The sequence below is a fragment of the Coregonus clupeaformis genome, chromosome 14, assembly GCF_020615455.1.
Source record: "Coregonus clupeaformis isolate EN_2021a chromosome 14, ASM2061545v1, whole genome shotgun sequence".
NCBI classification, from domain to species: Eukaryota; Metazoa; Chordata; class Actinopteri; order Salmoniformes; family Salmonidae; genus Coregonus; species Coregonus clupeaformis.
This window is the reverse complement of record NC_059205.1, coordinates 20,636,653-20,663,438: the sequence shown is the minus strand read 5'-3', so window position 1 is coordinate 20,663,438 and position 26,786 is coordinate 20,636,653.

Below are 26,786 nucleotides of genomic sequence, written 5' to 3'. Positions count from 1 at the left end.
CTGTGAAGTGTATGGCTTAAAGTGGTCCTATGGACAGATACTCCAATCTCCGCTGTGGAGCTTTGCAGCTCCTTCAGGTTTATCTTTGGTCTCTTTGTTGCCTCTCTGATTAATGCCCTCCTTGCTTGGTCCGTGAGTTTTGGTGGGTGGCCCTCTCTTGGCAGGTTTGTTGTGGTGCCATATTCTTTCCATTTTTTAATAATGGATTTAATGGTGCTCCGTGGGATGTTCAAAGTTTCGAATATTTTTGTATAACCCAACCCTGATCTGTACTTCTCCACAACTTTGTCCCTGACCTGTTTGGAGAGCTCGTTGGTCTTCATGGTGCCGCTTGCTTGATGGTGCCCCTTGCTTAGTGGTGTTGCAGACTCTGGGGCCTTTCAGAACAGGTGTGTGTATATATGCTGAGATCATGTGACAGATCATGTGACTCTTAGATTGCACACAGGTGGACTTTATTTAACTAATTATGTGACTTCTGAAGGTAATTGGTTGCACCAGATCTTATTTAGGGGCTTCATAGCAAAGGGGGTGAATACATATGCACGCACCACTTTTCCGCTATTAATCTTTTTAGAATTTTTTGAAACAAGTTATTTTTTTCATTCCACTTCACCAATTTTGACTATTTTGTGTATGTCCATTACATGAAATCCAAATAAAAATCCATTTAAATTACAGGTTGTAATGAAATAAAATAGGAAAAACTCAAAGGGGGATGAATACCTTTGCAAGGCACTGTAAACTGAATCAAATATGAGCTTGTTCAAAAGAAAACTCAGGCTTCAATCATGCCTGAAAAACCCGGCAGCCGACCTGTTCCCTGTCTGTCTCCCTACAAATAAATAAATGAATTACAGAGTTTAAATAGGACCCCCATAATGCAACAGGATATTCAATTAACATTACAATGCACAAATTACAATCCAGACATATTAAGATCACAATCATACATACATTTATACCAGCACACATCTCAATAAATGTGCTAACCCCACATAATATAAAATAAATGCATGTGCGTTTCGTAAACAGTGTCTGGTTATTATCATCCTGAAAGACTTTAGATTGTCTGATGGAGGACATACAGTACTATACATCATCACAGTACTACACATGATTGAGGCATACTACAGTGTGGAGTATAGTATTCTATAGTAAACTATAGAATTCTATAGTAAGTACTATAGTGTTCTATAGTAAAGTGTAGTATTTTTTACATGTGGGTAGGGTTAAGGTTAGCTGTCTGGGGAACTATGTATAATTCCCACCCACCAACCAACCTACTCATCCGCCCACCCACCTGAATCAATCAAATTTTATTTGCCAAATGCGCCGAATACAATAGGTGTAGACATTACCGTGAAATGCTTACTTACTGCCCTTAACCATCAATGCATTTATTTCTTAATGAAAAAGTTAAATAAAACAACAACAAAAAACTGTTGAGAAATAAAGAGCAGAAGTAAAACAAAATAACAGTAGGGAGGCTATATACAGGGGGGCACCGGCTAGTTGAGGTAATATGTACATGTGGGTAGAGTTAAAGTGACTATGCATAAATAATTAACAGAGTAGCAGCAGCGTAAAAAGATGGGGGGGGGGCAGTGCAAATAGTCCGGGTAGCCATGATTAGCTGTTCAGGAGTCTTATGGCTTGGGGGTAGAAGCTGTTGAGAAGCCTTTTGGACCTAGACTTGGCGCTCCGGTACCGCTTGCCGTGCGGTAGCAGAGAGAACAGTCTATGACTAGGGTGGCTGGAGTCTTTGACAATTTTGAGGGCCTTTCTCTGACACCGCCTGGTATAGAGGTCCTGGATGGCAGGAAGCTTGGCCCCAGTGATGTACTGGGCCGTACGCACTACCCTCTGTAGTGCCTTGTGGTTGGAGGCCGAGCAGTTGCCATACCAGGCGGTGATGCAACCAGTCAGGATGCTCTCGATGGTGCAGCTGTATAACTTTTTGAGGATCTGAGGACCCATGCCAAATCTTTTCAGTCTCCTGAGGGGGAATAGGCTTTGTCGTGCCCTCTTCACGACTGTCTTGGTGTGTTTGGACCATGATAGTTTGTTGGTGATGTGGACACCAAGGAACTTGAAGCTCTCAACCTGTTCCACTACAGCCCCGTCGATGAGAATGGGGGCGTGCTCAGTCCTCTTTTTTCCCTGTAGTCCACAATCATCTCCTTTGTCTTGATCACGTTGAGCGAGAGGTTGTTATCCTGGCACCACACGGCCAGGTCTCTGACCTCCTCCCTATAGGCTGTTTCATCGTTGTCAGTGATCAGGCCTACCACTGTTGTGTCGTCGGCAAACTTAGTGATGGTTTTGGAGTCGTGCCTGGCCATGCAGTCATGGGTGAACAGGGAGTACAGGAGGGGACTGAGCAGGGCACCCCTGAGGGTCCCCCGTGTTGAGGATCAGTGTGGCAGATGTGTTGTTACCTACCCTTACCACCTGGTGGCGGCCCGTCAGGAAGTCCAGGATCCAGTTGCAGAGGGAGGTGTTTAGTCTCAGGATCCTTAGCTTAGTGATGAGCTTTGAGGGCACTATGGTGTTGAACGCTGAGCTGTAGTCAATGAATAGCATTCTCACGTAGGTGTTCCTCTTGTCCAGGTGGGAAAGGGCAGTGTGGAGTGCAATAGAGATTGCATCATCTGTGGATCTGTTGGGACGGTATGCAAATTGAAGCCCATCCGCCCAAGTACATCCACCCACCCACCAGCCTACAGGAAACCCACCCACCCACCAGCCTCCACCAGGGATCCTCATAAGCATATGGAACAGGCTCCATACAACAAAATACATTCTGAATTGATTAGTGGTTCCCTTTACAGTTATTTTGTTACAGGTATCCACATGGGTAAACATGCCAACTCCAAGCTACAATATAGTTGTTGTTTGTTGCTATATACTTCCATACTAATCAGTATGGATTGCATATTTTCTACATATCTTTGGTTCTGATTTTGTTAATTGGCTAATTTAATAATCCTGACACATTTTAACGCCTAATGTTCATAACTTTCAACATAGTTGGAAATGGCATTGTCTGGGGCTGTCTGGTATCTTCATATCTTAATGTAAAATATAATGTAAATGTCTGTGGTAACGTCATGTCTGTCAGTTTTGCGAGCTGAATGCCCAGTGATTAAACAGTGATGAATTTCCAGAGCATTTATTTTCCAACTGATTCAACCCCTGTCTGTCTCTGTCTGCCCGTTTGCCTGTCTGTCCTTTCTGCCCGTCTACCCGCCCCCCGTCCGTCCATCTGTCTGACTCTACTAGCAATAAAAGGCCTCAGCCCTCTGAAGTATAAACCCCTTATGGAAGAAAATCCTAACTGATTATTAGTTCAGCAGAGCAGGTTAAACATTGTAAGTCCGATGAAATATGAGTTTTAGAGTTATTTGTTTTTCTGGCTTCTTAATCCTGATGGACAGGACAGAGCTTTGGAAACGACTTGTATGGTGTTCTTGTAGGAAGATACACAAGCTGGGCAGCAAAGGGCAAACAGGGTTGCTAGATTTGGATTTTAGCTACTGGAAATACCGTAGAATAGTGTCTATGTTTGTTTTGTTTGTCCATAATAGTAGTTTTACCTCATGACTAGTATTGTCTTATTTGTTATGTCACTGTCATCTTTAATAGCACTAATGGGGTATTGGTAATAGTCTGGATGGCCGGCTGTCCTCTTTTATATGTACAGTAATATAGTGGTTTTGTACTGCAACGTGTCTGAAAATAGTGTTCATTTATAATTATTTATTATGTTATCATTTAATGCTACTGTTTTTATGTTTTATGTCTGTTTGCTGACCATATTGGATGAAGGATGTGAGGGCTGGAATGTCATTGTTTTTACATAAAAGAGATCAATAATAAGGATTTATGACGCCTCTGTGCGTTAATCATCTGATCCTTTGATTGATCTGTCACAACTCGGATTTGGTGAGGTCTTGTTTTCCTTTTGGTGTGCCTCCACATTTTCATGCAAGATAAATTAAAGCTAAAAACAACAGAGACCTAAGGTTAATGAGTGAAGGCAGGCATGTAATTTATTTGAGGCTGCACCCTGCTGCATACATAAGATCAGGAACTGTTGGCCAAGTTATATTACTTCCTGAGACTATTTCAGCCTTGCGCGTGCGTGCGCATGTCTGTTTAGTTATGGATACAGTAAAGTAAAGGAGCACTCAGTCAGCTCCACTGTTTCCACTCGAGGAGGAGGGGTGGATTAGTGTAAGTCTCTTGTCCAGCGAAGGGAAGATAGTGTACAGTACAGTAAGCCCCAGATGGCAGATAGTCACATCCGAAATGATTGGCACCCTTGATAAAGATGAGCAGAAAAGACTGTATAAAATACATATTGAGCTATATTGTATGCTCAAAATGGTCTGGGGGTGCTTTGGTGGTGGTAAAGTGGGAGATTTGTACAGGGTAAAAGGGATCTTGAAGAAGGAAGGCTATCACTCTATTTTGCAACGCCATGCCATACCCTGTGGACGGAGCTTGATTGGAGCCAATTTCCTCCTATGCCAGGACAATGACCCAAAGCACAGCTCCAAACTATGCAAGAACTATTTAGGGAAGAAGCAGTCAGCTGGTATTCTGTCTATAATGGAGTGGCAAGCACAGTCACCGGATCGCAACCCTATTGAGCTGTTGTGGGAGCAGCTTGACCATATGGTACGTAAGAAGTGCCCATCAAGCCAATCCAACTTGTGGGAGGTGCTTCAGGAAGCATGGGGTGAAATCTCTTCAGATTACCTCAACAAATTGACAACTAGAATGCCAAAGGTCTGCAAGGCTGTAATTGCTGCCAATGGAGGATTCTTTGACGAAAGCAAAGTTTGAAGGACACAATTATTATTTCAATTAATAATCATTATTTCTAACCTTGTCAATGACTACATTTCCTATTCATTTTGCTGTATTTCCTATTCAAACTCATTTCATGTATGTTTTCATGGAAAACAAGTACATTTCTAAGTGACCCCAAACTTTTGAACGGTAGTGTAGGTATCAAATTATTGGCACCACTGTAACACAATATATTTTAGGCACCCTTCCCTTGTGTGTGAGGATAACAGCACTTAGCCTTTTTCTATAATGTTTTTATGAGATTGAAGAACAAATTAGGAGGTATCTTAGAAAATTCCTCTCTACAGAATCTTTCAAGATCCATGTTATCCTTCGGTCTGTGCTTATGGACGGCCCTCTTCAATTCAAACCACAGGTTTTCAACGGGGTTCAAGTCCGGAACCATTGCAAAATGTTGATTTTGTGGTCAATTAACAATTTATTTGAATTTTGATATGTGCTTGGGGTTATTGTCTTGCTGGAAGATCAACTTAAGCCAAGTTTCAGCTTCCTGGCAGAGGCAATCAGGTTTTTGGCAAAAATGTCCTGGTACTTGGTAGAGTTCATGATTCGGTTGACCTTAACAAGGGCCTCAGGACCAGTTGAAGGAAAACAGCCCCATAACATCAAAAATCCACCACCATATTTTACAGTAGGTGTCTTTTCTGCATATGCATTCCTTCTTTCGTCGCCAAACCCACCACTGGTGTGAGTGGCCAAAGAGCTCTATTTTCGTGTCATCTGACCATAGCACCAGTTCCAATTCAAGTACTAATGCCATTTAGCAAACTCCAGGCGTTTAAATTAGTTTTTTTGCTCTCAATAAAGGCAATTTTTCTGGCAACCCTTCCAAAAAGCCTATTGGTAAGGAGGTGGCATCTAATTGTAGATTTGGAGACTTGGTGACCCCAAGAAGCGACCCAGTTCTGTAATTCTCCCACTGTGGCCCTTGGACTTTCATTTGCCTTCCGAACCATCTTCCTCACTCTGTGTGGGGACAAGATACACTTGGGTCCTCTACCAGGCCAGTTTTCCACTGTTCCAGTGGTTTTAAATGTCTTCATTGTTGCCCTAATAGTGGTAAGTGGTATATTTGTTTTTTCAGTTGTTTTTTTGTACCCATGACCTATTTATAAAAGGCAACAACCATTTGTCTCTTTTCATTTGTGAGTTCTTTCCCTTTCCCCATGGTGATGGATGAGACACACACACACACACACACACACACACACACACACACACACACACACACACACACACACACACACACACACACACACACACACACACACACACTGTGACAGATACGAAGACACTTACGTGTGTGTGACGGTCGAGAGACATTTGACCTCCCCAGGATGGTTGTCCAGAGTTTGTCGGTAATAATAACGAATGATCAATTCTCACAATTGAAAAGCAATGCTATTAAGATAGTTGTAAAGTAATAGCACAGCTCTCTTTAAAGTAAAAACCCTTTATAAATCCTTTATAAAACCCTTATAACCCCCTATATAGCTTTAGCCTTATGTAAGTAGAGGTCAAAGAGTGTATATCCAGCCAGTGCTGTCTGTCTCACCTATCCACTCATACAGACACAACATACAGGAAAGATAATACATGAAAGACTACAATATATAATCTCCGAAACAATTTCCCAGCATTTACAACAGATCCAACATCAACATGATCTAATCTGCTACATAACACCACTTTAACGCTTTTCACTGTTCTGTTCTGTTTTTCCTTTTTTTTGGGGGGGGAATAAAATATATCAGTCAGACTATGAGTGTGGAGGGTGATCATATCAGATGCATGCACACGTGTGCGCAAACATCCATGCATGCACACATACACACGCACAAACATGCATGCACGCATCCATACTGACAAACGCATGCACAAACGCGCACGCACACACACACATACACACTCTGGGACTCCTGTCTACTGTACTGCAGCCCCGTGATCTGGTCTGATTCATGTGTCACTGGACAGCTCTCTCTGTGTGTGTGTGTGTGTGTGTGTGTGTGTGTGTGTCTGTCTGTCTGCATCTGTGTGTTTGTCTGCAGCTGTGTGTGTGTGTGTCTGCATGTGTGTGTGAGTGTCTGTGTCTTCGTGTGTGTGTGTGTCTGCATCTGTGTCTGTGTATGCGTGTGTGTGTGTGTGTGTTTGTTTGTGTGTGGAGGATTATAACTGCATCTCCATTTAAGACTCTAATCGCTGACTTCTATATACATCCCTGAGGGGGGCCGTCAACCTCTGGACTCATTGTGGTATGGCATCAACTCTGTACAGTATGCCTGTGTCCCAAATGGCACCCTATTCCATATACTGTATAGTACACTACTTTTGACCAGAGCCAAATTGGGCTATAGGGAATAGGGTGCCATTTGGTATGCAGCCCAGTAGTAGGCCTACATTCCCTTGTTGAGTCCTTGACCCCTACCTTGTAGACTGGATTATACATATGTATGTTATTGGTGTTCCCCAGAGGGGGCATTCTTACACATTTAGAATAAATCATTATTCCAGCGGTGTTGCATCAACCATTCTGACACACATTCTAAAATATACTGTACATACCGGTATGGAGAAACCGGTATGTATATAATGCATTCGGAAAGTATTCAGACCCCTTCCTTTTTTCCACATTTTGTTACGTTACAGCCTTATTCTAAAATTGATTAAATTATTATTTTTCCTCATCAATCTACACACAATACCCCATAATGAAAAGGGAAAACAGGTTTCTAAATTCTTTAAAAAATGTATGAAAATAAAAATTACAGAAGTATTCAAACCGTTTGCTATGAGACTCGACATTGAGCTCAGGTGCATCCTGTTTCCATTGATCATCCTTGAGATGTTTCTACAACTTGATTGGAATCCACCTGTGGTAAATTAAATTGATTGGACATGATTTAGAAAGGCACACACGTCTATATAAGGTCCCACAGTTGACAGTGCAACTTTTTGGAAGCGAACCACTCGATTTTGTCCCTACGTTATATCGGCATCGAACATCAAATCAAATGTTATTTGCCACACGCGCCGAATACAACAGGTGTAGACATTACCATGAAATGCTTACTTACAGCCCTTAACCAACAATGCATTTAATTTTTTAATAAAAAAGTCAAATAAAACAACAACAACAAAAAAGTGTTGAGAAAAAAAGAGCAGAAGTAAAACAAAATAACAGTAGGGAGGCTATATACAAGGGTTTCCTGTGCAGAGTCAATGTGCGGGGGCACCGGCTAGTTGAGGTAGTTGAGGTAATATGTACATGTGGGTAGAGTTAAAGTGACTATGCATAAATAATTAACAGAGTAGCAGCAGCGTAAAAAGATGGGGTGGGGGTGGGGGGGCGGTGCAAATACTGTAGTCCGGGTAGCCATGATTAGCTGTTCAGGAGTCTTATGGCTTGGGGGTAGAAGCTGTTGAGAAGCCTTTTGGACCTAGACTTGGCGCTCCGGTACCGCTTGCCGTGCGGTAGCAGAGAGAACAGTCTATGACTAGGGTGGCTGGAGTCTTTGACAATTTTGAGTGCCTTCCTCTGACACCGCCTGGTATAGAGGCCCTGGATGGCAGGAAGCTTGGCCCCAGTGATGTACTGGGCCGTACGCACTACCCTCTGTAGTGCCTTGCGGTCAGAGGCCGAGCAGTTGCCATACCAGGCGGTGATACAACCAGTCAGGATGCTCTCGATGGTGCAGCTGTATAACTTTTTGAGGATCTGAGGACCCATGCCAAATCTTTTCAGTCTCCTGAGGGGGAATAGGCTTTGTGGTGCCCTCTTCACGACTATCTTGGTGTGTTTGGACCATGATAGTTTGTTGGTGATGTGGACAACAAGGAACTTCAAGCTCTCAACCTGTTCCACTACAGCCCCGTCGATGAGAATGGGGGCGTGCTCAGTCCTCTTATTTTTCTTGTAGTCCACAATCATCTCCTTTGTCTTGGTCACGTTGAGGGATAGGTTGTTATCCTGGCACCACACGGCCAGGTCTCTGACCTCCTCGCTATAGGCTGTCTCATCGTTGTCGGTGATTAGGCCTACCACTGTTGTGTCGTCGGCAAACTTAATGATGGTGTTGGAGTCATGCCTGGCCATGCAGTCATGGGTGAACAAGGAGTACAGGAGGGGACTGAGCATGCATCCCTGAGGGGCCCCCGTGTTGAGGATCAGCATGGCAAAAGTGGTGTTGTTACCTACCTTTACATTTTACATTTACATTTTTGTCATTTAGCAGACGCTCTTATCCAGAGCGACTTACAAATTGGTGCATTCACCTTATGAGAGCCAATGGGACAACCACTTTACAATATATATATTTCATTATTATATATTATAAAAAAATTTTTTGGGGGGTAGGGGGACGGTAGAAGGATTACTTTTATCCTTTCCCAGGTATTCCTTAAAGAGGTGGGGTTTCAAGTGTCTCCGGAAGGTGGTGAGTGACTCCGCAGTCCTGGCGTCGTGAGGGAGCTTGTTCCACCATTGGGGTGCCAGAGCAGCGAACAGTTTTGACTGGGCTGAGCGGGAACTGTGCTTCCGCAGAGGGGCCAGCAGGCCAGAGGTGGATGAATGCAATGCCCTCGTTTGGGTGTAGGGACTGATCAGAGCCTGAAGGTACGGAGGTGCTGTTCCCCTCATAGCTCTGTAGGCAAGCACCATGGTCTTGTAGCAGATGTGGGCTTCAACTGGAAGCCAGTGGAGTGTGCGGAGGAGCGGGGTGACGTGAGAGAACTTGGGAAGGTTGAACACCAGACGGGCTGCAGCGTTCTGGATGAGTTGTAGGGGTTTAATGGCACAGGCAAAGAGCCCAGCCAACAGCGAGTTGCAGTAATCCAGACGGGAGATGACAAGTGCCTGGATTAGGACCTGTGCCACTTCCTGTGTAAGGTAGGGTCGTACTCTGTGAATGTTGTAGAGCATGAACCTACAGGATGGGGTCACCGCTTTGATGTTAGCGGAGAACGACAGGGTGTTGTCCAGGGTCACGCCAAGGTTCTTTGCACTCTGGGAGGAGGACACAACGGAGTTGTCAACAGTGATGGCGAGATCATGGAGCAGTCAGTCCTTCCCCGGGAGGAAGAGCAGCTCCGTCTTGTCGAGGTTCAGGTTGAGGTGGTGATCCGTCATCCACACTGATATGTCTGCCAGACATGCAGAGATGCTATTCGCCACCTGGTTATCAGAAGGGGGAAAGGAGAAGATGAATTGTGTGTCGTCTGCGTAGCAATGATAGGAGAGACCATGTGAGGATATGACAGAGCCAAGTGACTTGGTGTATAGAGAGAATAGGAGAGGGCCTAGAACTGAGCCCTGGGGGACACCAGTGGTGAGAGCACGTGGTGTGGAGACAGATTCTCGCCACGCCACCTGGTAGGAGCGACCTGTGAGGTAGAACGCAATCCAAGAGTGAGCCGAGCCGGAGATGCCCAACTCGGAGAGGGTGGAGAGGAGGATCTGATGGTTTACAGTATCAAAGGCAGCAGATAGGTCTAGAAGGATGAGAGCAGAGAAGAGAGAGTTAGCTTTAGCAGTGCGGAGAGACTCCGTGACACAGAGAAGAGCAGTCTCAGTTGAATGACCAGTCTTGAAACCTGACTGGTTTGGATCAAGAAGGTCATTCTGAGAGAGATAGCAAGAGAGTTGGCTAAAGACGGCACGCTCAAGAGTTTTGGAGAGAAAAGAAAGAAGGGATACTGGTCTGTAGTTGTTGACATCAGAGGGATCGAGTGTCGGTTTTTTGAGAAGGGGTGCAACTCTCGCTCTCTTGAAGACGGAAGGGACATAGCCAGTGGTCAAGGATGAGTTGATGAGCGAGGTGAGGTAAGGGAGAAGGTCTCCGGAAATGGTCTGGATAAGAGAGGAGGGGGCGGCCTGTCAGGAAGTCCAGGATCCAGTTGCAGAGGGAGGTGTTTAGTCCCAGGATCCTTAGCTTAGTGATGAGCTTTGAGGGCACTATGGTGTTGAACGCTGAGCTGTAGTCAATGAATAGCATTCTCACATAGGTGTTCTTCTTGTCCAGGTGGGAACGGGCAGTGTGGAATGCAATGGAGATTGCATCATGTGTGGATCTGTTGGGGCGGTATGCAATTTTTTGGGGGGGCCTCGTCGGGTGTCTGTAGGATATCCTTTGCGTCCGACTCGTTGAAGAACAAATCTTCGTCCAATACGAGGTGAGTAATCGCTGTCCTGATATCCAGAAGCTCTTTTTGGTTATAAGAGACGATGGCAGAAACATTATGTACAGAATAAATTACAAATAATGCGAAAAAACACACATAATAGTACAATTGGTCAGAGGGCTGTAAAACGGCAGCCATCTTCTCCGGCGCCATCTCATCTAGGAGAGGGGGTGACCTCGACAACTTATTGTCCCCTGTAGCTCAGTTGGTAGAGCATGGGGCTTGCAACGCCAGGGTTGTGTGTTCGTTTCCCACGGGGGGCCAGTATGAAAAATGTATGCACTCACTAACTGTAAGTTGCTCTGGATAAGAGCGTCTGCTAAAATGACTAAATGTAAAACGAGAGGCTGCCTGGATCTTTAATTTAAAGACCCTTGCTCCCTTCGGTCTCAACGTAGACTTTGATTTGAAGCCATTCTTGTGATTGTGATTTTGCTATTCATTGTACATGTTTGCTGACCTATGTAGCCAAGTTGTATCTATGATCGTATGCTATCTATTCATGTTTTTTGTATGTTCTGTTTATCTGTGAATTAACCAATGCGATCAGGCCACACCCGGCCATGATTACAAACACCTGTGTGTGTCCTTTGACACTATATAAACTAGTGACCCGCAGTGTTTGTCAGTATGCCCTGATGAAGACAGCTTGTCTGTCGAAACGTTGGTTATTAGGTTATTAAATTATTGCATCTGAGCTCCTAGTGTGTGCGGCTCTCCTTTTCTTTTTCAAGAGCAAAAACCAAGCCATGAGGTCGAAGGAATTGTCTGTAGAGCTCCGAGACAGGATTGTGTCGAGGCACAGATCTTGGGAAGGGTACCAGACATTTCTGCAGCATTGAAGGTTCCCAAGAATCATTCTTAAATGGAAGAAGTTTGGAACCACCAAGACTCTTCCTAGAGCTGGCCGCCCGGCCAAACTGAGCAATCGCAGGAGAAGGGCCTTGGTCAGGGAGGTGACCAAGAACCCAATGGTCACTCTGACAGAGCTCCACAGTTCCTCTGTGGAGATGGGAGAACCTTCCAGAAGGACAACCATCTCTGCAGCACTCCACCAATCAGGCCTTCATGGTAGACTGGCCTGACAGAAGCCACTCCTCAGCTAAAATGTCTAAAAACCTGTTTTTGCTTTGTCATTATGGGGTATTGTGTGTAGATTAATGGAGAGAAAAAACAATCCATTTTAGAATAAGGCTGTAACGTAACAAAATGTAGAAAAAGTCAAGGGGTTTCTCATTTTGTAAGAAAAAAATATTCCCATGTGCTGGTCCTCTCCAGTGGATGGCTCAATCTGACATGCCAATACTGTTAGTTCAAGAAGAGGTTGTTTTAAATTGCCTGTATGTTGATGATGATGATGATGATGGCTTTTGCAGAATATACAATATTGGTTGAAGCATCTGTACATGGAGGAGGAGGAGTGGGGTAGGATGTGGAGGAGGAGGATGAGGAGGTGGAGAAGGACGTGGAGGAGAGGAGGAGGAGTTGGGCAGGAGGTGGAGGAGGTGGTGATGGTGGAGTGGGGTTGCTGTATTCCATCAGAGCTGTATTCCATCTAGTCAAAACCCTAGCTGACTGAGTGAATGGGGAACATGACAGCCATGTTGTCTTTAGACAGATACATTCTATTGTTCTCATAGAGCAAGATTGTTTTCACAGTCTCTGTTACATACAACATGAAAATCAACAAACAATCCGATACATCACAGAAACACCAAACGTGTTTGCTTATTTCTTTCTTTAAGCAATGGCATTTTTCTGGCCACTCTTCCGTAAAGCCCAGCTCTGTGGAGTGTATGGCTTAAAGAGGTCCTATGGACAGATACTCCAATCTCCGCTGTGGAGCTTTGCAGCTCCGTCAGGGTTGTCTTTGGTGTCTTTGTTACCTCTCTGATTAATGCCCTCCTTGCCTGGTCCGTGAGTTTTGGTGCGCGGCCCTCTCTTGGCAGGTTTGTGGTGCCATATTCTTTCCATTTTTTAATAATGGACTTAATGGTGTTCTGTGGGATGTTCAAAGTTTCTGATATTTTTTTATAACCCAACCCTGATCTGTACTTCTCCACAACTTTGTCCCTGACCTGTTTGGAGAGCTCCTTGGTCTTCGCGGTGCCGCTTGCTTGGTGGTGCCCCCTTGCTTAGTGGTGTTGCAGACTCTGGGGCCTTTCAGAACAGGTGTATATATACTGAGATCATGTGACACTTAGATTGCACACAGGTGGACTTTATTTAACTAATTATGTGACTTCTGAAGGTAATTGGTTGTACCAGATCTTATTTAGGGGCTTCATAGCAAAGTGGGTGAATACATATGCACGCACCACTTTTCCGTTATTTATTTTTTAGACTTCTTTGTAACAAGTAATTTTTTTCATTTCACTTCATCAATTTTGACTATTTTGTTTATGTCCATTACATGAAATCCAAATAAAAATCAATTTAAATTACAGGTTGTAATGCAACAAAATAGGAAAAACACCAAGGGGGGATGAATACTTTTGCAAGGCACTGTACCTTCAAGCCCCTCTGACACCAACTCTGTTGTATTTGACCTTGAGAAATCAACAAATGAGAATTGTGATCAGTTCTTCCCTGTTAATTGGATGATGTCTGATGCATGTCTGATGCCTCGAGTTCTGATTATCATTTTGGATTTTCTACTTTTGCAGCATCCCAACACCTCTAACCATAGTTGAATAATGAATTAACATCTAATGAATGAATTTGTTTTCATTTGTGACCACAGAATGATGATGTCTGAGTTCTGTAGCAGACTTTACTGTTAATTGGGAGATTCTTCATTATTCTGCTCTTTTGACCTCGTTGTGTATTTTTCTATTTTTAATGCTTCCCAACACCTCTGATAAACCATATTTGAAGAAATTGATTTCCATTGAATGCATTTGCTTTTATTTGTGATGACACGGACCGATTGTTCCTGTGTGAAGATTTGCAAGAGTGTTCATCAGTCATCACCCAGCTGGTCTCTTGTGTAGACTGGATGAATACGAGTGTTTCCCAAATGGCACTCTATTCCCTTTATAGTGCACTACTTTTGACCAGGGCGCGCACACACACGAAGAACACTAATCTCGGCACCCAGACCCAAATGAGTGTCAAGACTGGGTCATGAGAGACTTAGTCTCGTACATTAGAAGCCTTCCGAGGCTATGAGTAAATTTGTCTTAGTGATATATAAAAAGGTTATATACACACTGTACCCACACACACGCACACACACACACACCCTCCCCCCTTCATTCACTGCCTCCTGTGCCCATCTCCTGCTGGTAAGAGTCTGTGTGAAGATCAAGGACATTCAGAAAGCTATCTCATCCTCAGCACGGTCTCCAGAGCAGGATGGTTCACTGCATCTACGTCCCAAATGGCACCCTATTTCCCATTCCCCTATGGGCCCTGTTCAAAAGTAGAGCAAGGAATGGGGTGCCATTTGGTACGCAGATTGTATCTCAGAGGGGTATCTGCGGAGGACGGACTCACAGCACAAAATGGCAGAGGAAACATTCATTGACCACTTAAACCCGCTGGACAAACAATACAGGATTAGACTTTAGGCAGCTAGGTCAACATTTTGACTGCATCCCAAATGGCACCCTATTCCCTATATAGTGCACAACTTTTGAACAGGGCCCATAAGGCTTTGGTCAAAAGAAATGCACTATGTAAGGAATAGGGTGCCATTTGGGACGCATCCCTTGTCTGTCCAGCTCTGGGGATCAGAGAGTCAGATTGATGTCTCCTCCATTTCCTGTTCAGTATAAATGCTCTCTGGTACTAAATGGTAGTAAATCTGCAACAAGTGGTCCCACTGATACAATGTGATTTCTTTGCCTTTTCATTACTGACAGTGATGTCACATAGCCTTCGTTTTGTAGTACCAGTACAACAATTAGTTGTACATAAAATTCATGGTAAGGGCTACATTAATCAAATCTGAATATGAATATGAATGAGCATCTAACTGAGAGAAAAGTATTCTATTTAAGGGCTAGATTCAATCCGTATCACAGAAGTTCAGCGCTATAGCACGATTGAAATTTAAAGGTAATGTTCCCACGTTCGCTGAGACTGCATTCACGGTAAACGCTGCATATGTCGGCTCAATCGGAAATTACCTTTAAAAATGTAATTGCGCTACAACGCTGAACTTCCACGATATGGATTGAATCGAGCCCTAAGTATTCTCCCTGAAAAATTGCTGCTGTTATTCTGAACTTGGTCTGACCTTTCTTGACATGGTAGAATGACTCAACAGCAACCCTCTTACTCTGGTTGTCGTCTGCAGATTACTGTTGAGTGTGAGAGGATAGGATGAGAGGGAAGGGGAGGGGAGGACAGGAGAGGAGACTAGAGGAGAGGAGGAGAGGAGAGGGGAGGAGAGGAGAGGAGAGGAGGCAGGAGCAGAGGAGAGAACACATGAGAAGAGAGCAGAGGAGAGGGGGAGGTGTAGGAGAGGGGAGGAGAGCGGAGAAGAGGGGAAGAGGAGGAAAGGAAAGGAGGGGGGAGGGGAGGGGAGTAGAGGACGGGAGAGGGTTCAGCCTTAGACAGTCAGGCAGGAAGAAGTGTTTTCATTCACCACTGCTCTGCTCTGTCTGCCCACCTGGCTGCTCTGATGGGAAACATTTGGAGACAGTCAAGCATGGTCCAGAAACATCTGTGGCCGTTCCTTATGTAAAGGGCTTCTCTCTCTCTCTCTCTCTGGTTTAGTAACAGGTTTCTGGAGGATACTGACACACTGAGATCAATAATCATTTTCTTTCTATGAGCTCTGACATGTTTGTAATGTTGCCATTTGACTTATTGTTTGGAGAAGCTCTCTGAGAAGCTCTGATTGTCGAAAATGAAAAATGTATAAGCTGGTTGCTGGTTGATCAAAATGATGTTGAATGAATTTGTTTATTTATCACTTAAAGGAAATAAGAGGTTCCAATAGCTAATGCCTCTGGTTAATTTCTATGAGCGTTGATCTCATGTTTATAATGTTGCCATTGACTTATTGCTGACAACCAAGAGGGACTTTGAGAAGAGGGAACCACCTGGTGCTAGACTGCAGGTGCTGGGGTCACAGCAAGGCCACGTCCCTGTCCTCCATCCTCCGCCCTGCACTAGGAAAGAACTGTAAGCCTCCTGCAATCCCGTTATGCCCAGTCTTCATACCCAGTCTGCTGCTGCTCCAACCAACTCCAACACACACTATGGGAGAATCTAAATAGCATACTCCTCTCGTCCTCTCTCCTCACCTCCTCAAAACCCATTGGGTGAGCCAGAGGTCACTCCCCTCTGACTTTTTCCTACAATGGGTTTTGAGAAGAAGGCGGGGGGGGAGTGAGGAGAGAGGACTCGAGGGGTATGCAATTGAGATTCTCCCATAGAGATAGATAGAGGACTTTGTATCTGTGCCATTATAGCGTCTGTGACAGCATGGTGATTGCCAGAAAAAGTCGCTAGATTTGTCGCTAGTCGCTTTTTTGAAAATGTGTCGCTAGAGGGGTCTAAAAACTCGCTAAATATAGCGACAAAGTCGCTAAGTTGGCAACACTGATAATGACAATCTAAATAGCCTACCTACAACTGGTAAAAACTTGTCACGACATGCGCGAGTGTTGCTGTCTCCTCTCGATCACGTGACTCAGCCAATAGTGGACTAAAGGCTTCAGCATGCTTCAGTTCGGCTGGCACCTAGCCGAACTAGCCAACCGAATATCACATACTCCCTTAAAAGACCTTCACTTGAAAAACGAGCAATAGTACTGTTTGTCTATTTTGAGACGCTGTAGCCAGTATACACTTCCTCAAAATAGTCAGAATTAATCTTAAAATAACTCAAGAAATCTGTCATTAATTTTGGCGAAGATATCTTAGTCGCGCAATTTTACATCTAACTAAGATGTTTGGTGCAGTATTTTTCATGCTTCCCAGCTGAAACAGTTTGGTAGAGTTCATGCATATATTATAACATTTTGTGACGTTTTTATTCGTTTTGGACTTCGGTGAGGGTTTTTCTGACTGTTCGGACACATGCCGAAGTTCGGAGCTGAAGTCTACGCTCTTTCGTCGGTTATTGGTCAACAGTAGGGATTCTTTAATAAAGTATTTGTTGTCATTCAACTAGAGATGACTTGTTTAATGCATATTTTTTCATTGAAAAATGGTGCACCAAACATCTTAGTTAGATGTAAAATTGCGCGACTAAGGTCTCTTCGGAAAAAACGTCAAAATTAATGACAGATTTCTTGAGTTATCTTAGATTAATTCTGATTATTTTGAGGAAGTGTATACTGGCTACGTGTCTCAAAATGGACAAACTATTGCCGCTTTTTTCTTGTTTTTCAAGGGAAGGTATTTTAAGGGAGTATGCCAGCACACTTGTTCGGTTCCTCCAGCCAAGTTCAGCTAGGCGCCAGCCAAACTGAAGTATGCTGACCCCTTAAGCTGCCTGCTGTAGTGCTCTCTCAACAAACACACACCTCTCCGGCCCTCAACACCACTCACTCACTCACTCAGCAACAGCCTGCCTCACTGCCTGACAGTCAGCAGCAAGTCACAGTGAAATATATTTTTAAAGAAAAATGCCATGGCGGCCGCGGTGTAAAAACCTGCAATCCACGACCAATACATTTTCACCCACGACATTGTTTGAAAGTAGCCCAATTTGCTACAAAACTACGGACACGGCAACCCTGTCAACACCCATCAAAATATAGTTATCTTTCTTCTGATGTAACTGTCGAGACTGTGTTAAATCCCAGACGAAGCGTTCTTATAGAAAGCCAATGTATTCCATTGAGCCCATTTTAGCCATTACTGGAGTGTGTTTGACAGGTCTTTACAAACGTTTCCGCGGTCGTTACGTTAACGGGAAAAAGTGAATGGCACAGGCAAGAGTGGGAAAGAGTCACCAGAGTAAAATGAAAGCAATCAACCCAGCGAGATTTAAGTGAGAAGTGGATTTTGCACCCCTCAAACACAGAAAATATATGACAGAAACTAAGAGATCCTCGGGTGGGCGGGGCATTTGGTTGGTGACTGTAACTGTGCGGCTGGCAACAATTTCATTACGGGTTTTTTTGCCAACGTTTACTGACACCGGCCATATTCAACGGGTGTTGAACATTCGTAAATTCATCAGTTATTCTGCGCTCTGGCACACTCAGACGAGATGAGCGCTCTGAAATCGGAGTAGATAGCCAGAATGAAATCAAATCAAATCAAATTTTATTTGACACATGCGCCGAATACAACAGGTGTAGACCTTAAAGTGAAATGCTTACTTACAAGCCCTTAACCAACAATGCCGTTTTTAAGAAAAGAAAAAAAAGTGTTAAGTAAAAAATTGATCAGTAAAAAATTAAAAAGAGCAAATAATTAAAGAGCAGCAGTAAAATAAATTAACAGTAGGGAGGCTATATACAGGGGGTACCGGTACAGAGTCAATGTGCGGGGCACCGGTTAGTCGAGGTAATTGAGATAATATGTACATGTGGGTAGAGTCAAAGTGACTATGCATAAATAATAAACATGGTAGCAGCAGCGTAAAAGAGGAGGATGGGGTGGGGTGGGGGGGCAATGCAAATAGTCCGGGTAGCCATGATTAGCTGTTCAGGAGTCTTATGGCTTGGGGGTAGAAGCTGTTAAGAAGCCTTTTGGACCTAGACTTGGCGCTCCGGTACCGCTTGCCATGCGGTAGCAGAGAGAACAGTCTATGACTAGGGTGGCTGGAGTCTTTGACAATTTTTAGGGCCTTCCTCTGACACCGCCTGGTATAGAGGTCCTGGATGGCAGAAAGCTTGGCCCCAGTGATGTACTGGGCCGTACGCACTACCCTCTGTAGTGCCTTGCGGTTGGAGGCCAAGCGGTTGCCATACCAGGTGGTGATGTCAGTCAGGATGCTCTCGATGGTGCAGCTGTAGAACTTTTTGAGGATCTGAGGACCCATGCTAAATCTTTTCAGTCTCCTGAGGGGGAATAGGCTTTGTCGTGCCCTCTTCACGACTGTCTTGGTGTGTTTGGACCATGACAGTTTGTTGGTGATGTGGACACCAAGGAACTTGAAGCTCTCAACCTGTTCCACTACAGCCCTGTCGATGAGAATGGGGGCATGCCCAGTCCTCTTTTTAAAAATTTTTTACATTTACATTTGAGTCATGTAGCAGACGCTCTTATCCAGAGCGACTTACAGTTAGTGAGTGCATACATTATTTTTATTAATTATTTTTATTTTTCATACTGGCCCCCCGTGGGAAACAAACCCACAACCCTGGCGTTGCAAACGCCATGCTCTACCAACTGAGCTACATCCCTGCCGGCCATTCCCTCCCCTAACCTGGACGACGCTGGGCCAGTTGTGCGCCGCCCCATGGGTCTCCCGGTCGCGGCCGGCTACGACAGAGCCTGGATTCGAACCAGGATCTCTAGTGGCACAGCTAGCACTGCAATGCAGTGCCTTAGACCACTGCGCCCACAATCATCTCCTTTGTCTTGATCACGTTGAGGGAGAGGTTGTTATCTTGGCACCCCACGGCCAGGTCTCTGACCTCCTCCCTATAGGCTGTCTCGTCGTTGTCGGTTATCAGGCCTACCACTGTTGTGTTGTTGGCAAACGTAATGATGGTGTTGGAGTCGTGCCTGGCCATGCAGTCATGGGTGAACAGGGAGTACAGGAGGGGACTGAGCACGCACTCCTGAGGGGCCCCCTTGTTGAGGATCAGCTTGGCAGATGTGTTGTTACCTACCCTTACCACCTGGGGGCGGCCCTTCAGGAAGTCCAGGATCCAGTTGCAGAGGGAGGTGTTTCGTCCCAGGGTCCTTAGCTTAGTGATGAGCTTTGAGGGCACTATGGTGTTGAACACTGAGCTGTAGTCAATGAATAGCATTCTCACGTAGGTGTTCCTCTTGTCCAGGTGGGAAAGGGCAGTGTGCAATAGAGATTGCATCATCTGTGGATCTGTTGGGGCGGTATGCAAATTGGAGTGGGTCTAGGGTTTCTGGGATAATGGTGTTGATGTGAGCCATGACCAGCCTTTCAAAGCACTTCATAGCTACAGACGTGAGTGCTACGGGTCGGTAGTCATTTAGGCAGGTTATCTTAGTGTTCTTGGGCACAGGGACTATGGTGGTCTGCTTGAATCATGTTGGTATTACAGACTCAGTCAGGGACATGTTGAAAATATCAGTGAAGACACTTGCCAGTTGGTCAGCGCATGCTCAAGAGTACACGTCCTGGTAATCCGTCTGGCCCTGCGGCCTTGTGAATGTTGCCCTGCTTAAAAGTCTTACTCACATCTGCTACGGAGATCGTGATCATATAGTCATCCGGAACAGCTGATGCTCTCATGCATGCTTAACAATGTCCATTAAGAACGCACAATGACTGTACCACTTAGCTAATAATGACGTGAATAATCAAGTCAATAAATGTTGGGTAGTTAGTTAGTTAGCATATAGTTAATATACTGCCTGGCAAATTCGATGTATTAATAGCCAACTAACGTTAGGTAACTAGCTAACATACCGGTACATGCTGTAATGCTATGCGGTTCGTAAGGATAGCGTAGCTAACAAATTGTCAGTCAACATAACGTGTAACTTAACTTATTTAAAAGTCATTACTTTATTACATTGCTCAACATTTTCTTAACATTTGTCATAATTTGTTAAAGCAATGAATTTGTATCTGCTCTCGTCGGACTTCGGCTGCATTTTTCCCGCCATTTTCTTCAAATATGACAATGTTGTGAAGCCACGCGTCTTCTCTTCTTCTTCTTCTTCTTCTTCTTCTTCTTCTTCTTCTTCTTCTTCTATGATATCATGGCGGCCCGCAAACAATCGTTTAAGTGCATGCTGCCACATACTGTGCTGGAATGTACGATCAATCATGATCTGCCCAATTCTGTACTACCATGAAAATACAATTCTAAACCAAATAAATCCCTAACTTTTCCCGGCAAGACTTTCTCAAACCTCAGCATCGCTGATAAGCTTTCACTTCTTTGACCCTCTTTCCTACTGACCAGACTTTTGGTCTCAATCACTCTGCCTCCCTTCACATTTTCTTTAATATCATCTGTGGACATAGATATTGGGACCCCAATGATGACTCCCCTTAACATAGCATAAGCATCAGGAACATGGCTTTTAATCTTCATCCCATTAAGTTTTTCAATTTTCAAAATCTTCCCTTGCTGAGCCTGGCTACCACACAATATTAACAATCTACCATTTCCAATGAAGCAAGCTAATTTCACTTCACCTACCTTTTTCTCTATGACATTAGTTAGTCAGATAGGGTGTAAGTGAGTGGTCTCATCAAACACTATCACCACTTTCCACTCCAACCCATCATTACTCTTGCTTCCTACCTTGGCCCTCTTTATGCTTTCTCCACTGCTTTCTGTATCATGATCTCTGTTCTTCATATGTATTTTCACTACCGACCATTCCGGTCCTTGACCCTCATCCTCCCACTCCATACCATCAGAACTGACACCCATATTGTTCGCATTCCAGCACAGCTGTTGCTTCACCAACGTTTTCTCCATTTCTTCCATTTTGTCCGCACTACTCGCCGCCATTTCCCATTAACCTCTTACCACATTTCTGCAATAGTGAAACAAGATTAAAAAATATCAAACAACTCTCACTTGTGGTCAAACAATCAATCTCATTAGTTTCTAGTTGCACTTCTCTGCGCATGCTCTCTCCCTCCCACTGTTTACTCACAACCAACTGACTTTTTTCCGAGGTATCTGTTTGTTAAACTGGAGCTAGACGACGAGAAAGAAGCATTGAAACTCCCCGAAGGCGTACAGTGAGGGAAAAAAGTATTTGATCCCCTGCTGATTTTGTACGTTTGCCCACTGACAAAGACATGATCAGTCTATGATTTTAATGGTAGGTTTATTTGAACAGTGAGAGACAGAATAACAACAAAATAATCCAGAAAAACGCATGTCAAAAATGTTATAAATTGATTTGCATTTTAATGAGGGAAATAAGTATTTGACCCCTCTGCAAAACATGACTTAGTACTTGGTGGCAAAACCCTTGTTGGCAATCACAGAGGTCAGACGTTTCTTGTAGCGAAAGTGGGCAGCCAGCCAGGACGGGTTGTGCCAGCTCTCCGCTCCAGACCTCCAGTCCGCCTTCACAGTCCGGTCCGGCCCATTCCTGCTCCTCGCACCAAGCCAGTGGTGCGCGTCGCCAGTCCGGCCCGACCTGTTCCTGCTCCTCGCACCAAGCCAGTGGTGCGCGTCGCCAGCCCGGCCCGGCCTGTGCCTGCTCCTCGCACCAAGCCAGTGGTGCGCGTCGCCAGCCCGGCCCGGCCTATTCCTGCTCCTCGCACCAAGCCAGTGGTGCGCGTCGCCAGCCCGGCCCGGCCTGTGCCTGCTCCTCGCACCAAGCCAGTGGTGCGCGTCGCCAGTCCGGCCCGGCCCGTTCCTGCCCCTCGCACCAAGCCAGTGTTGCGTGTTCCTAGTCCGGTCCGGCCTGTGCCTGCTCCTCGCACCAGACCAGTGGTGCGTTTGTCCAGTCCGGCACGGCCCGTGCCTGTTCCACCGGTGCCTGGTCCGGCACCGGTCAGCTGCTCCACTCCGGAGTCAGAGCAGTCCGCTCCACCGGTGCCTGATCCAGCTCCGGTCAGCTGCTCCACTCCGGAGCCAGAGCAGTCCGCTCCACTGGTGCCTGATCCAGCTCCGGTCAGCTGCGCCATTCCGGAGCCAGAGCAGTCCGCTCCACCGGGGTCAAGTCCAGCTCCGGTCAGCGGCTCCACTCCGGAGCCAGAGCAGTCCGCTCCACCGATGCCTGATCCAGCTCCGGTCAGCGACTCCACTCCGGAGCCAGAGCAGTCCAGCTCCGGTCAGCGGCTCCAGTCCAGACCATGACGTCAGCCCCTCTCCAGGTTCGGGGTCTCCCACACCAGGGTCCAGACAGGGCCTGGCGTATCGTGGGAGGAAGGAGAGGGGAAGCAGCGCGCCGAGGTCCAGACCAGACCAGGGGCGCAACAGGGAGGCGGAGATTGAGAGGTCGTCACTCCCCGAGCCGGATCCGCCTCTGAGGCGGAATGCCCACCCGGCCCCTACCCTGTTATGATTATGTTGTGCGGTCTGAGTTTTTTTATTAATTTTTTTATTTCACCTTTATTTAACCAGGTAAGCCAGTTGAGAACAGGTTCTCATTTACAACTGCGACCTGGCCAAGATAAAGCAAAGTAGTGCAATAAAAACAACACAGAGTTACATATGGGGTAAAAAAAAAACATAAAGTCAGAAATACAACAGAAAATATATATACAGTGTGTGCAAATGTAGCAAGTTATGGAGGTAAGGCAATAAATAGGCTATAGTGCAGAATAATTACAATAGTATTAACACTGGAATGCTAGATGTGCAAGAGATTATGTGCAAATAGAGATACTGGGGTGCAAAATAGCAAAATAAATAACAATATAGGGATGAGGTAGTTGGGTGGGCTAATTTCAGATGGGCTGTGTACAGGTGCAGTGATCGGTAAGGTGCTCTGACAACTGATGCTTAAAGTTATTGAGGGAGATAAGAGTCTCCAGCTTCAGAGATTTTTGCAATTCGTTCCAGTCATTGGCAGCAGAGAACTGGAAGGAATGGCGGCCAAAGGAGGTGTTGGCTTTGGGAATGACCAGAGAGATATACCTGCTGGAGCGCAGACTACGGGTGGGTGCTGCTATGGTGACCAATGAGCTAAGATAAGGCGGGGATTTGCCTAGCAGTGATTTATAGATGGCCTGGAGCCAGTGGGTTTGACGACGAACATGTAGTGAGGACCAGCCAACAAGAGCGTACAGGTCACAGTGGTGGGTAGTGTATGGGGCTTTGGAGACAAAACGGATGGCACTGTGATAGACTACATCCAATTTGCTGAGTAGAGTGTTGGAGGCTATTTTGTAAATGACATCGCCGAAGTCAAGGATCGGTAGGATAGTCAGTTTTACGAGGGCATGTTTGGCAGCATGAGTGAAGGAGGCTTTGTTGCGAAATAGGAAGCCGATTCTAGATTTAACTTTGGATTGGAGATTCTTTATGTGAGTCTGGAAGTTGAGTTTACAGTCTAACCAGACACCTAGATATTTGTAGTTGTCCACATACTCTAGGTCAGACCCGTCGAGAGTGGTGATTCTAGTCGGGTGGGCGGGTGCTAGCAGCGTTCGATTGAAAAGCATGCATTTAGTTTTACTAGTGTTTAAGAGCAGTTGAAGGCTACTGAAGGATTGTTGTATGGCATTGAAGCTCGTTTGGAGGTTTGTTAACACAGTGTCCAATGAAGGGCCAGATGTATACAAAATGGTGTCGTCTGCGTAGAGGTGGATCTGAGAGTCACCAGCAGCAAGAGCGACATCATTGATATACACGGAGAAAAGTGTTGGCCCAAGAATTGAACCCTGTGGCACCCCCATAGAGACTGCCATAGGTCCAGACAACAGGCCCTCCGATTTGACACACTGAACTCTATCTGAGAAGTAGTTGGTGAACCAGGCGAGGCAGTCATTTGAGAAACCAAGGCTATTTAGTCTGCCAATAAGAATGCGGTGGTTGACAGAGTCGAAAGCCTTGGCCAGGTCGATGAAGACGCCTGCACAGTACTGTCTATTATCAATCGCGGTTATAATATCGTTTAGGACCTTGAGCGTGGCTGAAGTGCACCCGTGACCAGCTCGGAAACCGGATTGCATAGCGGAGAAGGTACGGTGGTATTCGAAATGGTCGATGATCTGTTTGTTAACTTGGCTTTCAAATACTTTCGAAAGGCAGGGCAGGATGGATATAGGTCTGTAGCAGTTTGGATCTAGAGTGTCACCCCCTTTGAAGAGGGGGATGACCGCGGCAGCTTTCCAATCTCTGGGGATCTCAGACGTTATGAAAGAGAGGTTGAACAGACTAGTAATAGGGGTTGCGACAATTTCGGCGGCTAGTTTTAGAAAGAAAGGGTCCAGATTGTCTAGCCCAGCTGATTTGTAGGGGTCCAGATTTTGTAGCGCTTTCAAAACATCAGCTGTCTGAATTTGTGTGAAGGAGAAGCGGGGGGGGGCATGGGCAAGTTGCAGCAGAGGGTGCAGAGTTGGTGGCCGGGTTAGTGGTAGCCAGATGGAAAGCATGGCCAGCTGTAGCAAAATGCTTGTTGAAATTCTCGATTATTGTAGATTTATCGGTGGTGATAGTGTTTCCTAGCCTCAGTGCAGTGGGCAGCTGGGAGGAAGTGCTCTTATTCTCCATGGACTTTACAGTGTCCCAAAACTTTTTGGAGTTAGTGCTACAGGATGCAAATTTCTGTTTGAAAAAGTTAGCCTTTGCTTTCCTGACTGCTTGTGTATATTGGTTCCTAACTTCCCTGAAAAGTTGCATATCGCAGGGGCTATTTGATGCTAATGCTGTACGCCACAGGATGTTTTTGTGCTGGTCAAGGGCAGTCAAGTCTGAGGAGAACCAGGGGCTATATCGGTTCTTAGTTCTGTATTTTTTGAATGGGGCATGTTTATTTAAGATTGGGAGGAAATTACTTTTAAGGAACCTTTGGGGGTACTGTCACGCCCTGACTCAGGGGACGCTTAAATGTTGAGTCAGGGTGTGTATATTCTTTGTTGTGCGTTTTCTATGTTTGTGATCTAGTATGTATAGTTCTATTTTGGCCGGTGTGGTTCCCAATCAGAGGCAGCTGTCGCTCGTTGTCTCTGATTGGGGACCATACTTAGGCAGCCTATTGGCACTGTCTAGTTGTGGGATCTTGTTCCTTGTAAGGTATGTTGTGTGTGCTACCTTGGACTTCACGTTTCGTTTATGGTTTTGTCGTGGTGTTTATTCAGTTAAAATAAACATGTATGTATATCATGCTGCGCCTTGGTCTGACCCGTCATTCAACGAACGTGACAACAAGCCAGGGAATTCCCCTGCTCCAACCCAGGTCGGATGCAAGATCTCCTCTCCTTTTCTGTCAACTCAACCAGTGTGTTTTTCCATTAAATTCCCTGAATACCCTAGCCCCTCACTCCCGTTAGCTCTGATTGATTCCGGAACTGGCCACTGCATTACGCATTCCTTTGTTTCCCCCTACAGTCAACAATTCCGGTTTGAGCCCTGGGTAATCGTCCAACAGGGACAGGGCTCGTACATCACATCACTGTTCCTGTTTCTCTGCTGACCCATGACACTCATTTAGAACAGATCACCTTTTTGATTATAGACACCCCCACGCACCCCTTTGTTTTAGGTCTCCCTTGGTTGAGTTGGCATAACCCTGTTATATCCTGGTCCGAGAGGAGTGAGCGCAGTGGTCTAAGGCACTGCATCGCAGTGCTAACTGTGCCACTAGAGATCCTGGTTCGAATCCAGGCTCTGTCGCAGCCGGCCGCGACCGGGAGACTCATGGGCGGCGCACAATTGGCCCAGCGTCGTCCAGGGTAGGGGAGGGAATGGCCGGCAGGGATGTAGCTTTTTATAATCCGTTCAACTTCTCATGAATTTGGCATTGTTCTGCGTTTGCATTAATTTGAACAGTGTTGTAGAGTGTTTTAAAATGGGTTGTCCTTATGCCACTATTTTGTTTAGCTAATTCCTCTTGTTTCTAATTTTTTTGAGGTTTTTACAATTTTGCCAGAAGTTGTTTGTGTTTATGGACTCCCCAATTATCGTCAGTTGCTTGCTGTTGTACTGTCCGTTTTTGATTGTTATTGTACGTTTATAGAGTTT